The sequence below is a fragment of the Mixophyes fleayi genome, chromosome 10 (genome assembly GCF_038048845.1).
Source record: "Mixophyes fleayi isolate aMixFle1 chromosome 10, aMixFle1.hap1, whole genome shotgun sequence".
Lineage (NCBI taxonomy): Eukaryota > Metazoa > Chordata > Amphibia > Anura > Limnodynastidae > Mixophyes > Mixophyes fleayi.
Genome location: NC_134411.1, coordinates 66191198 through 66208932, shown reverse-complemented (window position 1 = coordinate 66208932; position 17735 = coordinate 66191198). Strand labels below are relative to the sequence as shown.

At 34.6% G+C, this 17735-nt stretch overlaps 8 non-coding genes across 8 annotated transcripts; all 8 read left to right on the top strand.

Moving 5' to 3' along the window:
- The first annotated feature begins 695 nt into the window (after positions 1-695).
- Positions 696-767, top strand: TRNAD-GUC (transfer RNA aspartic acid (anticodon GUC)). The gene has a single exon. It is a non-coding gene; the product is annotated as a tRNA-Asp (tRNA).
- Positions 768-1637: 870 nt separating this feature from the next.
- TRNAD-GUC (transfer RNA aspartic acid (anticodon GUC)) lies at positions 1638-1709 on the top strand. The gene has a single exon. It is a non-coding gene; the product is annotated as a tRNA-Asp (tRNA).
- Positions 1710-2579: 870 nt separating this feature from the next.
- On the top strand, positions 2580-2651 carry TRNAD-GUC (transfer RNA aspartic acid (anticodon GUC)). The gene has a single exon. It is a non-coding gene; the product is annotated as a tRNA-Asp (tRNA).
- Positions 2652-3521: 870 nt separating this feature from the next.
- On the top strand, positions 3522-3593 carry TRNAD-GUC (transfer RNA aspartic acid (anticodon GUC)). The gene has a single exon. It is a non-coding gene; the product is annotated as a tRNA-Asp (tRNA).
- Positions 3594-4463: 870 nt separating this feature from the next.
- Positions 4464-4535, top strand: TRNAD-GUC (transfer RNA aspartic acid (anticodon GUC)). Its single transcript has one exon. It is a non-coding gene; the product is annotated as a tRNA-Asp (tRNA).
- An 870-nt stretch (positions 4536-5405) lies between these two features.
- TRNAD-GUC (transfer RNA aspartic acid (anticodon GUC)) lies at positions 5406-5477 on the top strand. Its single transcript has one exon. It is a non-coding gene; the product is annotated as a tRNA-Asp (tRNA).
- Positions 5478-7289: 1812 nt separating this feature from the next.
- On the top strand, positions 7290-7361 carry TRNAD-GUC (transfer RNA aspartic acid (anticodon GUC)). Its single transcript has one exon. It is a non-coding gene; the product is annotated as a tRNA-Asp (tRNA).
- A 2747-nt stretch (positions 7362-10108) lies between these two features.
- On the top strand, positions 10109-10180 carry TRNAD-GUC (transfer RNA aspartic acid (anticodon GUC)). The gene has a single exon. It is a non-coding gene; the product is annotated as a tRNA-Asp (tRNA).
- Positions 10181-17735: the final 7555 nt, after the last annotated feature.

The window sequence follows — 17735 nt, the reverse complement described above, 5'->3', positions numbered from 1 at the left end:
AAAGTCATTTAGAAAAAATCATTTTGGCCAAAAATTTAATTTATCAGGTGATTAACAAACACTTTAGATTAGCCAAAAACATAAAAATTTCCCAATTTTAGAAAACATATACTATTGTCCTCTGTGCCACAATATTTTGTGTCAGTTGTTTTACGTCATTTAGCAGGGCATTTTTAATGAGTGTTAATGGCAAAAGGTAAAAGAATTAAAGCAAGCCATTATTATGCATAAAAAAGGATAACAATATGCAGGAAAATATAGCTAAATATATTTCTTGAAAGGGATAAGAAACATCTTTTTGAAATGTTTTGGAGCATTAATTTCATAAAATGTCCTTCGAGTCATATTGTAGTGTAGCAGATTATCCATGCATGACTGTACAGGAGTGTCTCCTGACGAAAACCCAAAAAACAGTGGGCAAATATATACTGTGCCAGGAAAATACTGCTTTAGCTTAATCTTACACTCTCTTTACTCAGGGTCATGTAAATAATGCAGTCTATGTTTTTTTTCAATTCTCTCTGTTTGGCAACAATCCCGCTAACTACACATTTTTGTTTACTTTTTCATCAAGCAAAGCAGCGTACCATTCAGCAAAATGTTGATTTAAGTTGTGCATCTTCTGATTAGCGGCAGAGATGGCATTAAAATCTCCCCATTTGAGGGAGTTTCCCCAAAAACAGATGTCAAGTTATTCCTCGTTAGTATAGTGGTGAGTATCCCCGCCTGTCACGCGGGAGACCGGGGTTCGATTCCCCGACGGGGAGTTCTTAACATTTTTTATTTTTTGTGTAACATAAGCATTTGTGGGAAGTGTTGCATGCTAGTACGATTATTTCCTGCCGTGATGCAGGAAAAGACAGTAATATTTATGCATTAACCTTAGTTTAAATACAACTTACCTTTTTTGCCCACATTCATAGTTTATGTACACTTTCTTTTAAAGTCATTTAGAAAAAATCATTTTGGCCAAAAATTTAATTTATCAGGTGATTAACAAACACTTTAGATTAGCCAAAAACATTAAAAATTCCCAATTTTTGAAAACATATACTATTGTCCCCTGTGACAAAATATTTTGTGTCAGTTGTTTTACGTCATTTAGCAGGGCATATTTAATCAGTGTTAATGGCAAAAGGTAACAGAATTAAAGCAAGCCATTATTATGCATAAAAAGGGATAACAATATGCAGGAAAATATAGCTAAATATATTTCTTGAAAGGGATAAGAAACATCTTTTTGAAATGTTTTGGAGCATTAATTTCATAAAATGTCCTTTGAGTCATATTGTAGTGTAGCAGATTATCCATGCATGACTGTACAGGAGTGTCTCCTGATGAAAACCCGAAAAACATTGGGCAAATATATACTGTGCCAGGAAAATACTGCTTTAGCTTAATCTTACACTCTCTCTACTCAAGGTCATGTAAATAATGCAGTCTATGTTTTTTTTCAATTCTCTCTGTTTGGCAACAATCCCGCTAACTACACATTTTTTTATACTTTTGCATCAAGCAAAGTAGCTTACCATTCAGCAAAATGTTGATTTAAGTTGTGCATCTTCTGATTAGCGGCAGAGATGGCATTAAAATCTCCCCATTTGAGGGTGTTTCCCCAAAAACACATGTCAAGTTATTCCTCGTTAGTATAGTGGTGAGTATCCCCGCCTGTCACGCGGGAGACCGGGGTTCGATTCCCCGACGGGGAGTTCTTAACATTTTTTATTTTTTGTGTAACATAAGCACTTGTGGGAAGTGTTGCATGCTAGTACGATTATTTCCTGCCGTGATGCAGGAAAAGACAGTAATATTTATGCATTAACCTTAGTTTAAATACAACTTACCTTTTTTGCCCACATTCATAGTTTATGTACACTTTCTTTTAAAGTCATTTAGAAAAAATCATTTTGGCCAAAAATTTAATTTATCAGGTGATTAACAAACACTTTAGATTAGCCAAAAACATTAAAAATTCCCAATTTTAGAAAACATATACTATTGTCCTCTGTGACAAAATATTTTGTGTCAGTTGTTTTACGTCATTTAGCAGGGCATATTTAATCAGTGTTAATGGCAAAAGGTAAAAGAATTAAAGCAAGCCATTATTATGCATAAAAAAGGATAACAATATGCAGGAAAATATAGCTAAATATATTTCTTGAAAGGGATAAGAAACATCTTTTTGAAATGTTTTGGAGCATTAATTTCATAAAATGTCCTTCGAGTCATATTGTAGTGTAGCAGATTATCCATGCATGACTGTACAGGAGTGTCTCCTGACGAAAACCCAAAAAACAGTGGGCAAATATATACTGTGCCAGGAAAATACTGCTTTAGCTTAATCTTACACTCTCTTTACTCAGGGTCATGTAAATAATGCAGTCTATGTTTTTTTTCAATTCTCTCTGTTTGGCAACAATCCCGCTAACTACACATTTTTGTTTACTTTTTCATCAAGCAAAGCAGCGTACCATTCAGCAAAATGTTGATTTAAGTTGTGCATCTTCTGATTAGCGGCAGAGATGGCATTAAAATCTCCCCATTTGAGGGAGTTTCCCCAAAAACAGATGTCAAGTTATTCCTCGTTAGTATAGTGGTGAGTATCCCCGCCTGTCACGCGGGAGACCGGGGTTCGATTCCCCGACGGGGAGTTCTTAACATTTTTTATTTTTTGTGTAACATAAGCACTTGTGGGAAGTGTTGCATGCTAGTACGATTATTTCCTGCCGTGATGCAGGAAAAGACAGTAATATTTATGCATTAACCTTAGTTTAAATACAACTTACCTTTTTTGCCCACATTCATAGTTTATGTACACTTTCTTTTAAAGTCATTTAGAAAAAATCATTTTGGCCAAAAATTTAATTTATCAGGTGATTAACAAACACTTTAGATTAGCCAAAAACATAAAAAATTCCCAATTTTAGAAAACATATACTATTGTCCTCTGTGACAAAATATTTTGTGTCAGTTGTTTTACGTCATTTAGCAGGGCATATTTAATCAGTGTTAATGGCAAAAGGTAACAGAATTAAAGCAAGCCATTATTATGCATAAAAAGGGATAACAATATGCAGGAAAATATAGCTAAATATATTTCTTGAAAGGGATAAGAAACATCTTTTTGAAATGTTTTGGAGCATTAATTTCATAAAATGTCCTTTGAGTCATATTGTAGTGTAGCAGATTATCCATGCATGACTGTACAGGAGTGTCTCCTGATGAAAACCCGAAAAACATTGGGCAAATATATACTGTGCCAGGAAAATACTGCTTTAGCTTAATCTTACACTCTCTCTACTCAAGGTCATGTAAATAATGCAGTCTATGTTTTTTTTCAATTCTCTCTGTTTGGCAACAATCCCGCTAACTACACATTTTTTTATACTTTTGCATCAAGCAAAGTAGCTTACCATTCAGCAAAATGTTGATTTAAGTTGTGCATCTTCTGATTAGCGGCAGAGATGGCATTAAAATCTCCCCATTTGAGGGTGTTTCCCCAAAAACACATGTCAAGTTATTCCTCGTTAGTATAGTGGTGAGTATCCCCGCCTGTCACGCGGGAGACCGGGGTTCGATTCCCCGACGGGGAGTTCTTAACATTTTTTATTTTTTGTGTAACATAAGCACTTGTGGGAAGTGTTGCATGCTAGTACGATTATTTCCTGCCGTGATGCAGGAAAAGACAGTAATATTTATGCATTAACCTTAGTTTAAATACAACTTACCTTTTTTGCCCACATTCATAGTTTATGTACACTTTCTTTTAAAGTCATTTAGAAAAAATCATTTTGGCCAAAAATTTAATTTATCAGGTGATTAACAAACACTTTAGATTAGCCAAAAACATTAAAAATTCCCAATTTTTGAAAACATATACTATTGTCCCCTGTGACAAAATATTTTGTGTCAGTTGTTTTACGTCATTTAGCAGGGCATATTTAATCAGTGTTAATGGCAAAAGGTAACAGAATTAAAGCAAGCCATTATTATGCATAAAAAGGGATAACAATATGCAGGAAAATATAGCTAAATATATTTCTTGAAAGGGATAAGAAACATCTTTTTGAAATGTTTTGGAGCATTAATTTCATAAAATGTCCTTTGAGTCATATTGTAGTGTAGCAGATTATCCATGCATGACTGTACAGGAGTGTCTCCTGATGAAAACCCGAAAAACATTGGGCAAATATATACTGTGCCAGGAAAATACTGCTTTAGCTTAATCTTACACTCTCTCTACTCAGGGTCATGTAAATAATGCAGTCTATGTTTTTTTTCAATTCTCTCTGTTTGGCAACAATCCCGCTAACTACACATTTTTTTATACTTTTGCATCAAGCAAAGTAGCTTACCATTCAGCAAAATGTTGATTTAAGTTGTGCATCTTCTGATTAGCGGCAGAGATGGCATTAAAATCTCCCCATTTGAGGGTGTTTCCCCAAAGACACAAGTCAAGTTATTCCTCGTTAGTATAGTGGTGAGTATCCCCGCCTGTCACGCGGGAGACCGGGGTTCGATTCCTCGACGGGGAGTTCTTAACATTTTTTATTTTTTGTGTAACATAAGCACTTGTGGGAAGTGTTGCATGCTAGTACGATTATTTCCTGCCGTGATGCAGGAAAAGACAGTAATATTTATGCATTAACCTTAGTTTAAATACAACTTACCTTTTTTGCCCACATTCATAGTTTATGTACACTTTCTTTTAAAGTCATTTAGAAAAAATCATTTTGGCCAAAAATTTAATTTATCAGGTGATTAACAAACACTTTAGATTAGCCAAAAACATAAAAATTTCCCAATTTTAGAAAACATATACTATTGTCCTCTGTGCCACAATATTTTGTGTCAGTTGTTTTACGTCATTTAGCAGGGCATTTTTAATGAGTGTTAATGGCAAAAGGTAACAGAATTAAAGCAAGCCATTATTATGCATAAAAAGGGATAACAATATGCAGGAAAATATAGCTAAATATATTTCTTGAAAGGGATAAGAAACATCTTTTTGAAATGTTTTGGAGCATTAATTTCATAAAATGTCCTTTGAGTCATATTGTAGTGTAGCAGATTATCCATGCATGACTGTACAGGAGTGTCTCCTGATGAAAACCCGAAAAACATTGGGCAAATATATACTGTGCCAGGAAAATACTGCTTTAGCTTAATCTTACACTCTCTCTACTCAAGGTCATGTAAATAATGCAGTCTATGTTTTTTTTCAATTCTCTCTGTTTGGCAACAATCCCGCTAACTACACATTTTTTTATACTTTTGCATCAAGCAAAGTAGCTTACCATTCAGCAAAATGTTGATTTAAGTTGTGCATCTTCTGATTAGCGGCAGAGATGGCATTAAAATCTCCCCATTTGAGGGTGTTTCCCCAAAAACACATGTCAAGTTATTCCTCGTTAGTATAGTGGTGAGTATCCCCGCCTGTCACGCGGGAGACCGGGGTTCGATTCCCCGACGGGGAGTTCTTAACATTTTTTATTTTTTGTGTAACATAAGCACTTGTGGGAAGTGTTGCATGCTAGTACGATTATTTCCTGCCGTGATGCAGGAAAAGACAGTAATATTTATGCATTAACCTTAGTTTAAATACAACTTACCTTTTTTGCCCACATTCATAGTTTATGTACACTTTCTTTTAAAGTCATTTAGAAAAAATCATTTTGGCCAAAAATTTAATTTATCAGGTGATTAACAAACACTTTAGATTAGCCAAAAACATTAAAAATTCCCAATTTTAGAAAACATATACTATTGTCCTCTGTGACAAAATATTTTGTGTCAGTTGTTTTACGTCATTTAGCAGGGCATATTTAATCAGTGTTAATGGCAAAAGGTAAAAGAATTAAAGCAAGCCATTATTATGCATAAAAAAGGATAACAATATGCAGGAAAATATAGCTAAATATATTTCTTGAAAGGGATAAGAAACATCTTTTTGAAATGTTTTGGAGCATTAATTTCATAAAATGTCCTTCGAGTCATATTGTAGTGTAGCAGATTATCCATGCATGACTGTACAGGAGTGTCTCCTGACGAAAACCCAAAAAACAGTGGGCAAATATATACTGTGCCAGGAAAATACTGCTTTAGCTTAATCTTACACTCTCTTTACTCAGGGTCATGTAAATAATGCAGTCTATGTTTTTTTTCAATTCTCTCTGTTTGGCAACAATCCCGCTAACTACACATTTTTGTTTACTTTTTCATCAAGCAAAGCAGCGTACCATTCAGCAAAATGTTGATTTAAGTTGTGCATCTTCTGATTAGCGGCAGAGATGGCATTAAAATCTCCCCATTGGAGGGAGTTTCCCTAAAAACACATGTCAAGTTATTCCTCGTTAGTATAGTGGTGAGTATCCCCGCCTGTCACGCGGGAGACTGGGGTTCGATTCCCCAAAGAGGAGTTCTTAACATTTTTTATTTTTTCTGTAACATAAGCACTTGTGGGAAGTGTTGCATGCTAGTACGATTATTTCCTGCCGTGATGCAGGAAAAGACAGTAATATTTATGCATTAACCTTAGTTTAAATACAACTTACCTTTTTTGCCCACATTCATAGTTTATGTACACTTTCTTTTAAAGTCATTTGGAAAAAATCATTTTGGCCAAAAATTTAATTTATCAGGTGATTAACAAACACTTTAGATTAGCCAAAAACATTAAAAATTCCCAATTTTAGAAAACATAAACTATTGTCCTCTGTGCCAAAATATTTTGTGTCAGTTGTTTTACGTCATTTAGCAGGGCATTTTTAATGAGTGTTAATGGCAAAAGGTAACAGAATTAAAGCAAGCCATTATTATGCATAAAAAGGGATAACAATATGCAGGAAAATATAGCTAAATATATTTCTTGAAAGGGATAAGAAACATCTTTTTGAAATGTTTTGGAGCATTAATTTCATAAAATGTCCTTCGAGTCATATTGTAGTGTAGCAGATTATCCATGCATGACTGTACAGGAGTGTCTCCTGACGAAAACCCAAAAAACAGTGGGCAAATATATACTGTGCTAGGAAAATACTGCTTTAGCTTAATCTTACACTCTCTTTACTCAGGGTCATGTAAATAATGCAGTCTATGTTTTTTTTCAATTCTCTCTGTTTGGCAACAATCCCGCTAACTACACATTTTTGTTTACTTTTGCATCAAGCAAAGCAGCTTACCATTCAGCAAAATGTTGATTTAAGTTGTGCATCTTCTGATTAGCGGCAGAGATTGCATTAAAATCTCCCCATTGGAGGGAGTTTTCCCAAAAACACAAGTCAAGTTATTCCTCGTTAGTATAGTGGTGAGTATCCCTGCCTGTCACGCGGGAGACCGGGGTTCGATTCCCCGACGGGGAGTCCTTAACATTTTTTCTGTAACATAAGCACTTGTGGGAAGTGTTGCATGCTAGTACGATTATTTCCTGCCGTGATGCAGGAAAAGACAGTAATATTTATGCATTAACCTTAGTTTAAATACAACTTACCTTTTTTGCCCACATTCATAGTTTATGTACACTTTCTTTTAAAGTCATTTAGAAAAAATCATTTTGGCCAAAAATTTAATTTATCAGGTGATTAACAAACACTTTAGATTAGCCAAAAACATTAAAAATTCCCAATTTTTGAAAACATATACTATTGTCCCCTGTGACAAAATATTTTGTGTCAGTTGTTTTACGTCATTTAGCAGGGCATATTTAATCAGTGTTAATGGCAAAAGGTAACAGAATTAAAGCAAGCCATTATTATGCATAAAAAGGGATAACAATATGCAGGAAAATATAGCTAAATATATTTCTTGAAAGGAATAAGAAACATCTTTTTGAAATGTTTTGGAGCATTAATTTCATAAAATGTCCTTTGAGTCATATTGTAGTGTAGCAGATTATCCATGCATGACTGTACAGGAGTATCTCCTGATAAAAACCCGAAAAACATTGGGCAAATATATACTGTGCCAGGAAAATACTGCTTTAGCTTAATCTTACACTCTCTCTACTCAAGGTCATGTAAATAATGCAGTCTATGTTTTTTTTCAATTCTCTCTGTTTGGCAACAATCCCGCTAACTACACATTTTTGTATACTTTTGCATCAAGCAAAGTAGCTTACCATTCAGCAAAATGTTGATTTAAGTTGTGCATCTTCTGATTAGCGGCAGAGATGGCATTAAAATCTCCCCATTGGAGGGAGTTTCCCCAAAAACACATGTCAAGTTATTCCTCGTTAGTATAGTGGTGAGTATCCCCGCCTGTCACGCGGGAGACCGGGGTTCGATTCCCCGAAAGAGGAGTCCTTAACATTTTTATTTTTTCTGTAACATAAGCACTTGTGGGAAGTGTTGCATGCTAGTACGATTATTTCCTGCCGTGATGCAGGAAAAGACAGTAATATTTATGCATTAACCTTAGTTTAAATACAACTTACCTTTTTTGCCCACATTCATAGTTTATGTACACTTTCTTTTAAAGTCATTTAGAAAAAATCATTTTGGCCAAAAATTTAATTTATCAGGTGATTAACAAACACTTTAGATTAGCCAAAAACATTAAAAATTCCCAATTTTAGAAAACATATACTATTGTCCTCTGTGACAACATATTTTGTGTCAGTTGTTTTACGTCATTTAGCAGGGCATATTTAATTAGTGTTAATGGCAAAAGGTAAAAGAATTAAAGCAAGCCATTATTATGCATAAAAAGGGATAACAATATGCAGGAAAATATAGCTAAATATATTTCTTGAAAGGGATAAGAAACATCTTTTTGAAATGTTTTGGAGCATTAATTTCACAAAATGTCCTTCGAGTCATATTGTAGTGTAGCAGATTATCCATGCATGACTGTACAGGAGTGTCTCCTGACGAAAACCCAAAAAACAGTGGGCAAATATATACTGTGCCAGGAAAATACTGCTTTAGCTTAATCTTACACTCTCTTTACTCAGGGTCATGTAAATAATGCAGTCTATGTTTTTTTTCAATTCTCTCTGTTTGGCAACAATCCCGCTCACTACACATTTTTGTTTACTTTTTCATCAAGCAAAGTAGCTTACCATTCAGCAAAATGTTGATTTAAGTTGTGCATCTTCTGATTAGCGGCAGAGATGGCATTAAAATCTCCCCATTGGAGGGAGTTTCCCTAAAAACACATGTCAAGTTATTCCTCGTTAGTATAGTGGTGAGTATCCCCGCCTGTCACGCGGGAGACTGGGGTTCGATTCCCCAAAGAGGAGTCCTTAACATTTTTTATTTTTTCTGTAACATAAGCACTTGTGGGAAGTGTTGCATGCTAGTACGATTATTTCCTGCCGTGATGCAGGAAAAGACAGTAATATTTATGCATTAACCTTAGTTTAAATACAACTTACCTTTTTTGCCCACATTCATAGTTTATGTACACTTTCTTTTAAAGTCATTTGGAAAAAATCATTTTGGCCAAAAATTTAATTTATCAGGTGATTAACAAACACTTTAGATTAGCCAAAAACATTAAAAATTCCCAATTTTAGAAAACATAAACTATTGTCCTCTGTGCCAAAATATTTTGTGTCAGTTGTTTTACGTCATTTAGCAGGGCATTTTTAATGAGTGTTAATGGCAAAAGGTAACAGAATTAAAGCAAGCCATTATTATGCATAAAAAGGGATAACAATATGCAGGAAAATATAGCTAAATATATTTCTTGAAAGGGATAAGAAACATCTTTTTGAAATGTTTTGGAGCATTAATTTCATAAAATGTCCTTCGAGTCATATTGTAGTGTAGCAGATTATCCATGCATGACTGTACAGGAGTGTCTCCTGACGAAAACCCAAAAAACAGTGGGCAAATATATACTGTGCTAGGAAAATACTGCTTTAGCTTAATCTTACACTCTCTTTACTCAGGGTCATGTAAATAATGCAGTCTATGTTTTTTTTCAATTCTCTCTGTTTGGCAACAATCCCGCTAACTACACATTTTTGTTTACTTTTGCATCAAGCAAAGCAGCTTACCATTCAGCAAAATGTTGATTTAAGTTGTGCATCTTCTGATTAGCAGCAGAGATGGCATTAAAATCTCCCCATTGGAGGGAGTTTTCCCAAAAACACATGTCAAGTTATTCCTCGTTAGTATAGTGGTGAGTATCCCTGCCTGTCACGCGGGAGACCGGGGTTCGATTCCCCGACGGGGAGTCCTTAACAATTTTTATTTTTTCTGTAACATAAGCACTTGTGGGAAGTGTTGCATGCTAGTACGATTATTTCCTGCCGTGATGCAGGAAAAGACAGTAATATTTATGCATTAACCTTAGTTTAAATACAACTTACCTTTTTTGCCCACATTCATAGTTTATGTACACTTTCTTTTAAAGTCATTTAGAAAAAATAATTTTGGCCAAAAATTTAATTTATCAGGTGATTAACAAACACTTTAGATTAGCCAAAAACATAAAAATTTCCCAATTTTAGAAAACATATACTATTGTCCTCTGTGCCACAATATTTTGTGTCAGTTGTTTTACGTCATTTAGCAGGGCATTTTTAATGAGTGTTAATGGCAAAAGGTAACAGAATTAAATCAAGCCATTATTATGCATAAAAAGAGATAAAAATATGCAGGAAAATATAGCTAAATATATTTCTTGAAAGGGATAAGAAACATCTTTTTGAAATGTTTTGGAGCATTAATTTCATAAAATGTCCTTCGAGTCATATTGTAGTGTAGCAGATTATCCATGCATGACTGTACAGGAGTGTCTCCTGACGAAAACCCAAAAAACAGTGGGCAAATATATACTGTGCCAGGAAAATACTGCTTTAGCTTAATCTTACACTCTCTTTACTCAGGGTCATGTAAATAATGCAGTCTATGTTTTTTTTCAATTCTCTCTGTTTGGCAACAATCCCGCTAACTACTCATTTTTTTTTACTTTTGCATCAAGCAAAGCAGCTTACCATTCAGCAAAATGTTGATTTAAGTTGTGCATCTTCTGATTAGCGGCAGAGATGGCATTAAAATCTCCCTATTGGAGGGAGTTTTCCCAAAAACACATGTCAAGTTATTCCTCGTTAGTATAGTGGTGAGTATCCCCGCCTGTCACGCGGGAGACCGGGGTTCGATTCCCCAAAGGGGAGTCCTTAACAATTTTTATTTTTTCTGTAACATAAGCACTTGTGGGAAGTGTTGCATGCTAGTACGATTATTTCCTGCCGTGATGCAGGAAAAGACAGTAATATTTATGCATTAACCTTAGTTTAAATACAACTTACCTTTTTTGCCCACATTCATAGTTTATGTACACTTTCTTTTAAAGTCATTTAGAAAAAATCATTTTGGCCAAAAATTTAATTTATCAGGTGATTAACAAACACTTTAGATTAGCCAAAAACATTAAAAATTCCCAATTTTAGAAAACATATACTATTGTCCTCTGTGACAAAATATTTTGTGTCAGTTGTTTTACGTCATTTAGCAGGGCATATTTAATCAGTGTTAATGGCAAAAGGTAACAGAATTAAAGCAAGCCATTATTATGCATAAAAAGGGATAACAATATGCAGGAAAATATAGCTAAATATATTTCTTGAAAGGGATAAGAAACATCTTTTTGAAATGTTTTGGAGCATTAATTTCATAAAATGTCCTTCGAGTCATATTGTAGTGTAGCAGATTATCCATGCATGACTGTACAGGAGTGTCTCCTGACGAAAACCCGAAAAACAGTGGGCAAATATATACTGTGCCAGGAAAATACTGCTTTAGCTTAATGTTACACTCTCTCTACTCAGGGTCATGTAAATAATGCAGTCTATGTTTTTTTTCAATTCTCTCTGTTTGGCAACAATCCCGCTAACTACACATTTTTGTTTACTTTTGCATCAAGCAAAGTAGCTTACCATTCAGCAAAAAGTTGATTTAAGTTGTGCATCTTCTGATTAGCGGCAGAGATGGCTTTAAAATCTCCCCATTTGAGGGAGTTTCCCCAAAAACACATGTCAAGTTATTCCTTGTTAGTATAGTGGTGAGTATCCCCACCTGTCACGCGAGAGACCGGGGTTCGATTCCCCGACGGGGAGTCCTTAACATTTTTTATTTTTTGTGTAACATAAGCACTTGTGGGAAGTGTTGCATGCTAGTACGATTATTTCCTGCCGTGATGCAGGAAAAGACAGTAATATTTATGCATTAACCTTAGTTTAAATACAACTTACCTTTTTTGCCCACATTCATAGTTTATGTACACTTTCTTTTAAAGTCATTTAGAAAAAATCATTTTGGCCAAAAATTTAATTTATCAGGTGATTAACAAACACTTTAGATTAGCCAAAAACATAAAAAATTCCCAATTTTAGAAAACATATACTATTGTCCTCTGTGACAAAATATTTTGTGTCAGTTGTTTTACGTCATTTAGCAGGGCATTTTTAATGAGTGTTAATGGCAAAAGGTAACAGAATTAAAGCAAGCCATTATTATGCATAAAAAGAGATAAAAATATGCAGGAAAATATAGCTAAATATATTTCTTGAAAGGGATAAGAAACATCTTTTTGAAATGTTTTGGAGCATTAATTTCATAAAATGTCCTTTGAGTCATATTGTAGTGTAGCAGATTATCCATGCATGACTGTACAGGAGTGTCTCCTGACGAAAACCCAAAAAACAGTTGGCAAATATATACTGTGCCAGGAAAATACTGCTTTAGCTTAATCTTACACTCTCTTTACTCAGGGTCATGTAAATAATGCAGTCTATGTTTTTTTTCAATTCTCTCTGTTTGGCAACAATCCCGCTAACTACACATTTTTTTTTTACTTTTGCATCAAGCAAAGCAGCTTACCATTCAGCAAAATGTTGATTTAAGTTGTGCATCTTCTGATTAGCGGCAGAGATGGCATTGAAATCTCCCCATTGGAGGGAGTTTTCCCAAAAACACATGTCAAGTTGTTCCTCGTTAGTATAGTGGTGAGTATCCCCGCCTGTCACGCAGGAGACCGGGGTTTGATTCCCCAAAGGGGAGTCCTTAACATTTTTTATTTTTTCTGTAACATAAGTACTTGTGGGAAGTGTTGCATGCTAGTACGATTATTTCCTGCCGTGATGCAGGAAAAGACAGTAATATTTATGCATTAACCTTAGTTTAAATACAACTTACCTTTTTTGCCCACATTCATAGTTTATGTACACTTTCTTTTAAAGTCATTTAGAAAAAATCATTTTGGCCAAAAATTTAATTTATCAGGTGATTAACAAACACTTTAGATTAGCCAAAAACATTAAAAATTCCCAATTTTTGAAAACATATACTATTGTCCCCTGTGACAAAATATTTTGTGTCAGTTGTTCTACGTCATTTAGCAGGGCATATTTAATCAGTGTTAATGGCAAAAGGTAACAGAATTAAAGCAAGCCATTATTATGCATAAAAAGGGATAACAATATGCAGGAAAATATAGCTAAATATATTTCTTGAAAGGGATAAGAAACATCTTTTTGAAATGTTTTGGAGCATTAATTTCATAAAATGTCCTTTGAGTCATATTGTAGTGTAGCAGATTATCCATGCATGACTGTACAGGAGTGTCTCCTGATGAAAACCCGAAAAACATTGGGCAAATATATACTGTGCCAGGAAAATACTGCTTTAGCTTAATCTTACACTCTCTCTACTCAAGGTCATGTAAATAATGCAGTCTATGTTTTTTTTAATTCTCTCTGTTTGGCAACAATCCCGCTAACTACACATTTTTGTATACTTTTGCATCAAGCAAAGTAGCTTACCATTCAGCAAAATGTTGATTTAAGTTGTGCATCTTCTGATTAGCGGCAGAGATGGCATTAAAATCTCCCCATTGGAGGGAGTTTCACCAAAAACACATGTCAAGTTATTCCTCGTTAGTATAGTGGTGAGTATCCCCGCCTGTCACGCGGGAGACCGGGGTTCGATTCCCCGAAAGAGGAGTCCTTAACATTTTTTATTTTTTCTGTAACATAAGCACTTGTGGGAAGTGTTGCATGCTAGTACGATTATTTCCTGCCGTGATGCAGGAAAAGACAGTAATATTTATGCATTAACCTTAGTTTAAATACAACTTACCTTTTTTGCCCACATTCATAGTTTATGTACACTTTCTTTTAAAGTCATTTAGAAAAAATCATTTTGGCCAAAAATTTAATTTATCAGGTGATTAACAAACACTTTAGATTAGCCAAAAACATTAAAAATTCCCAATTTTAGAAAACATATACTATTGTCCTCTGTGACAAAATATTTTGTGTCAGTTGTTTTACGTCATTTAGCAGGGCATATTTAATCAGTGTTAATGGCAAAAGGTAAAAGAATTAAAGCAAGCCATTATTATGCATAAAAAGGGATAACAATATGCAGGAAAATATAGCTAAATATATTTCTTGAAAGGGATAAGAAACATCTTTTTGAAATGTTTTGGAGCATTAATTTCATAAAATGTCCTTCGAGTCATATTGTAGTGTAGCAGATTATCCATGCATGACTGTACAGGAGTGTCTCCTGACGAAAACCCAAAAAACAGTGGGCAAATATATACTGTGCCAGGAAAATACTGCTTTAGCTTAATCTTACACTCTCTTTACTCAGGGTCATGTAAATAATGCAGTCTATGTTTTTTTTCAATTCTCTCTGTTTGGCAACAATCCCGCTAACTACACATTTTTGTTTACTTTTTCATCAAGCAAAGTAGCTTACCATTCAGCAAAATGTTGATTTAAGTTGTGCATCTTCTGATTAGCGGCAGAGATGGCATTAAAATCTCCCCATTGGAGGGAGTTTCCCTAAAAACACATGTCAAGTTATTCCTCGTTAGTATAGTGGTGAGTATCCCCGCCTGTCATGCGTGAGACTGGGGTTCGATTCCCCAAAGAGGAGTCCTTAACATTTTTTATTTTTTCTGTAACATAAGCACTTGTGGGAAGTGTTGCATGCTAGTATGATTATTTCCTGCCGTGATGCAGGAAAAGACAGTAATATTTATGCATTAACCTTAGTTTAAATACAACTTACCTTTTTTGCCCACATTCATAGTTTATGTACACTTTCTTTTAAAGTCATTTGGAAAAAATCATTTTGGCCAAAAATTTAATTTATCAGGTGATTAACAAACACTTTAGATTAGCCAAAAACATTAAAAATTCCCAATTTTAGAAAACATATACTATTGTCCTCTGTGCCAAAATATTTTGTGTCAGTTGTTTTACGTCATTTAGCAGGGCATTTTTAATGAGTGTTAATGGCAAAAGGTAACAGAATTAAAGCAAGCCATTATTATGCATAAAAAGGGATAACAATATGCAGGAAAATATAGCTAAATATATTTCTTGAAAGGGATAAGAAACATCTTTTTGAAATGTTTTGGAGCATTAATTTCATAAAATGTCCTTCGAGTCATATTGTAGTGTAGCAGATTATCCATGCATGACTGTACAGGAGTGTCTCCTGACGAAAACCCAAAAAACAGTGGGCAAATATATACTGTGCTAGGAAAATACTGCTTTAGCTTAATCTTACACTCTCTTTACTCAGGGTCATGTAAATAATGCAGTCTATGTTTTTTTTCAATTCTCTCTGTTTGGCAACAATCCCGCTAACTACACATTTTTTTTTACTTTTGCATCAAGCAAAGCAGCTTACCATTCAGCAAAATGTTGATTTAAGTTGTGCATCTTCTGATTAGCGGCAGTGATGGCATTGAAATCTCCCCATTGGAGGGAGTTTTCCCAAAATCCCATGTCAAGTTATTCCTCGTTAGTATAGTGGTGAGTATCCCCACCTGTCACACGGTAGACGGGGGTTCGATTCCCCAAAGGGGAGTCCTTAACATTTTTTATTTTTTCTGTAACATAAGCACTTGTGGGAAGTGTGTCATGCTAGTACGATTATTTCCTGCCGTGATGCAGGAAAAGACAGTAATATTTATGCATTAACCTTAGTTTAAATACAACTTACCTTTTTTGCCCACATTCATAGTTTATGTACACTTTCTTTTAAAGTTATTTAGAAAAAATCATTTTGGCCAAAAATTTAATTTATCAGGTGATTAACAAACACTTTAGATTAGCCAAAAACATTAAAAATTCCCAATTTTAGAAAACATATACTATTGTCCTCTGTGACAAAATATTTTGTGTCAGTTGTTTTACGTCATTTAGCAGGGCATATTTAATCAGTGTTAATGGCAAAAGGTAACAGAATTAAAGCAAGCCATTATTATGCATAAAAAGGGATAACAATATGCAGGAAAATATAGCTAAATATATTTCTTGAAAGGGATAAGAAACATCTTTTTGAAATGTTTTGGAGCATTAATTTCATAAAATGTCCTTCGAGTCATATTGTAGTGTAGCAGATTATCCATGAATGACTGTACAGGAGTGTCTCCTGACGAAAACCCGAAAAACAGTGGGCAAATATATACTGTGCCAGGAAAATACTGCTTTAGCTTAATCTTACACTCTCTCTACTCAAGGTCATGTAAATAATGCAGTCTATGTTTTTTTTCAGTTCTCTCTGGCAACAATCCCGCTAACTACACATTTTTGTTTACTTTTTCATCAAGCAAAGTAGCTTACCATTCAGCAAAATGTTGATTTAAGTTGTGCATCTTCTGATTAGCGGCAGAGATGGCATTGAAATCTCCCCATTGGAGGGAGTTTTCCCAAAAACACATGTAAAGTTATTCCTCGTTAGTATAGTAGTCAGTATCCCCGCCTGTCACGCGGGAGACTGGGGTTAGATTCCCCGATGGGGAGTCCTTAACAATTTTTATTTTTTCTGTAACATAAGCACTTGTGGGAAGTGTTGCATGCTAGTACGATTATTTCCTGCCGTGATGCAGGAAAAGACAGTAATATTTATGCATTAACCTTAGTTTAAATACAACTTACCTTTTTTGCCCACATTCATAGTTTATGTACACTTTCTTTTAAAGTCATTTAGAAAAAATCATTTTGGCCAAAAATTTAGTTTATCAGGTGATTAACAAACACTTTAGATTAGCCAAAAACATAAAAAATTCCCAATTTTAGAAAACATATACTATCGTCCTCTGTGCCACAATATTTTGTGTCAGTTGTTTTACGTCATTTAGCAGGGCATTTTTAATGAGTGTTAATGGCAAAAGGTAACAGAATTAAAGCAAGCTATTATTATGCATAAAAAGGGATAACAATATGCAGGAAAATATAGCTAAATATATTTCTTGAAAGGGATAAGAAACATCTTTTTGAAATGTTTTGGAGCATTAATTTCATAAAATGTCCTTCGAGTCATATTGTAGTGTAGCAGATTATCCATGCATGACTGTACAGGAGTGTCTCCTGACGAAAACCCGAAAAACAGTGGGCAAATATATACTGTGCTAGGAAAATACTGCTTTAGCTTAATCTTACACTCTCTTTACTCAGGGTCATGTAAATAATGCAGTCTATGTTTTTTTTCAATTCTCTCTGTTTGGCAACAATCCCGCTAACTACACATTTTTTTTTACTTTTGCATCAAGCAAAGCAGCTTACCATTCAGCAAAATGTTGATTTAAGTTGTGCATCTTCTGATTAGCGGCAGTGATGGCATTGAAATCTCCCCATTGGAGGGAGTTTTCCCAAAATCCCATGTCAAGTTATTCCTCGTTAGTATAGTGGTGAGTATCCCCACCTGTCACACGGTAGACGGGGGTTCGATTCCCCAAAGGGGAGTCCTTAACATTTTTTATTTTTT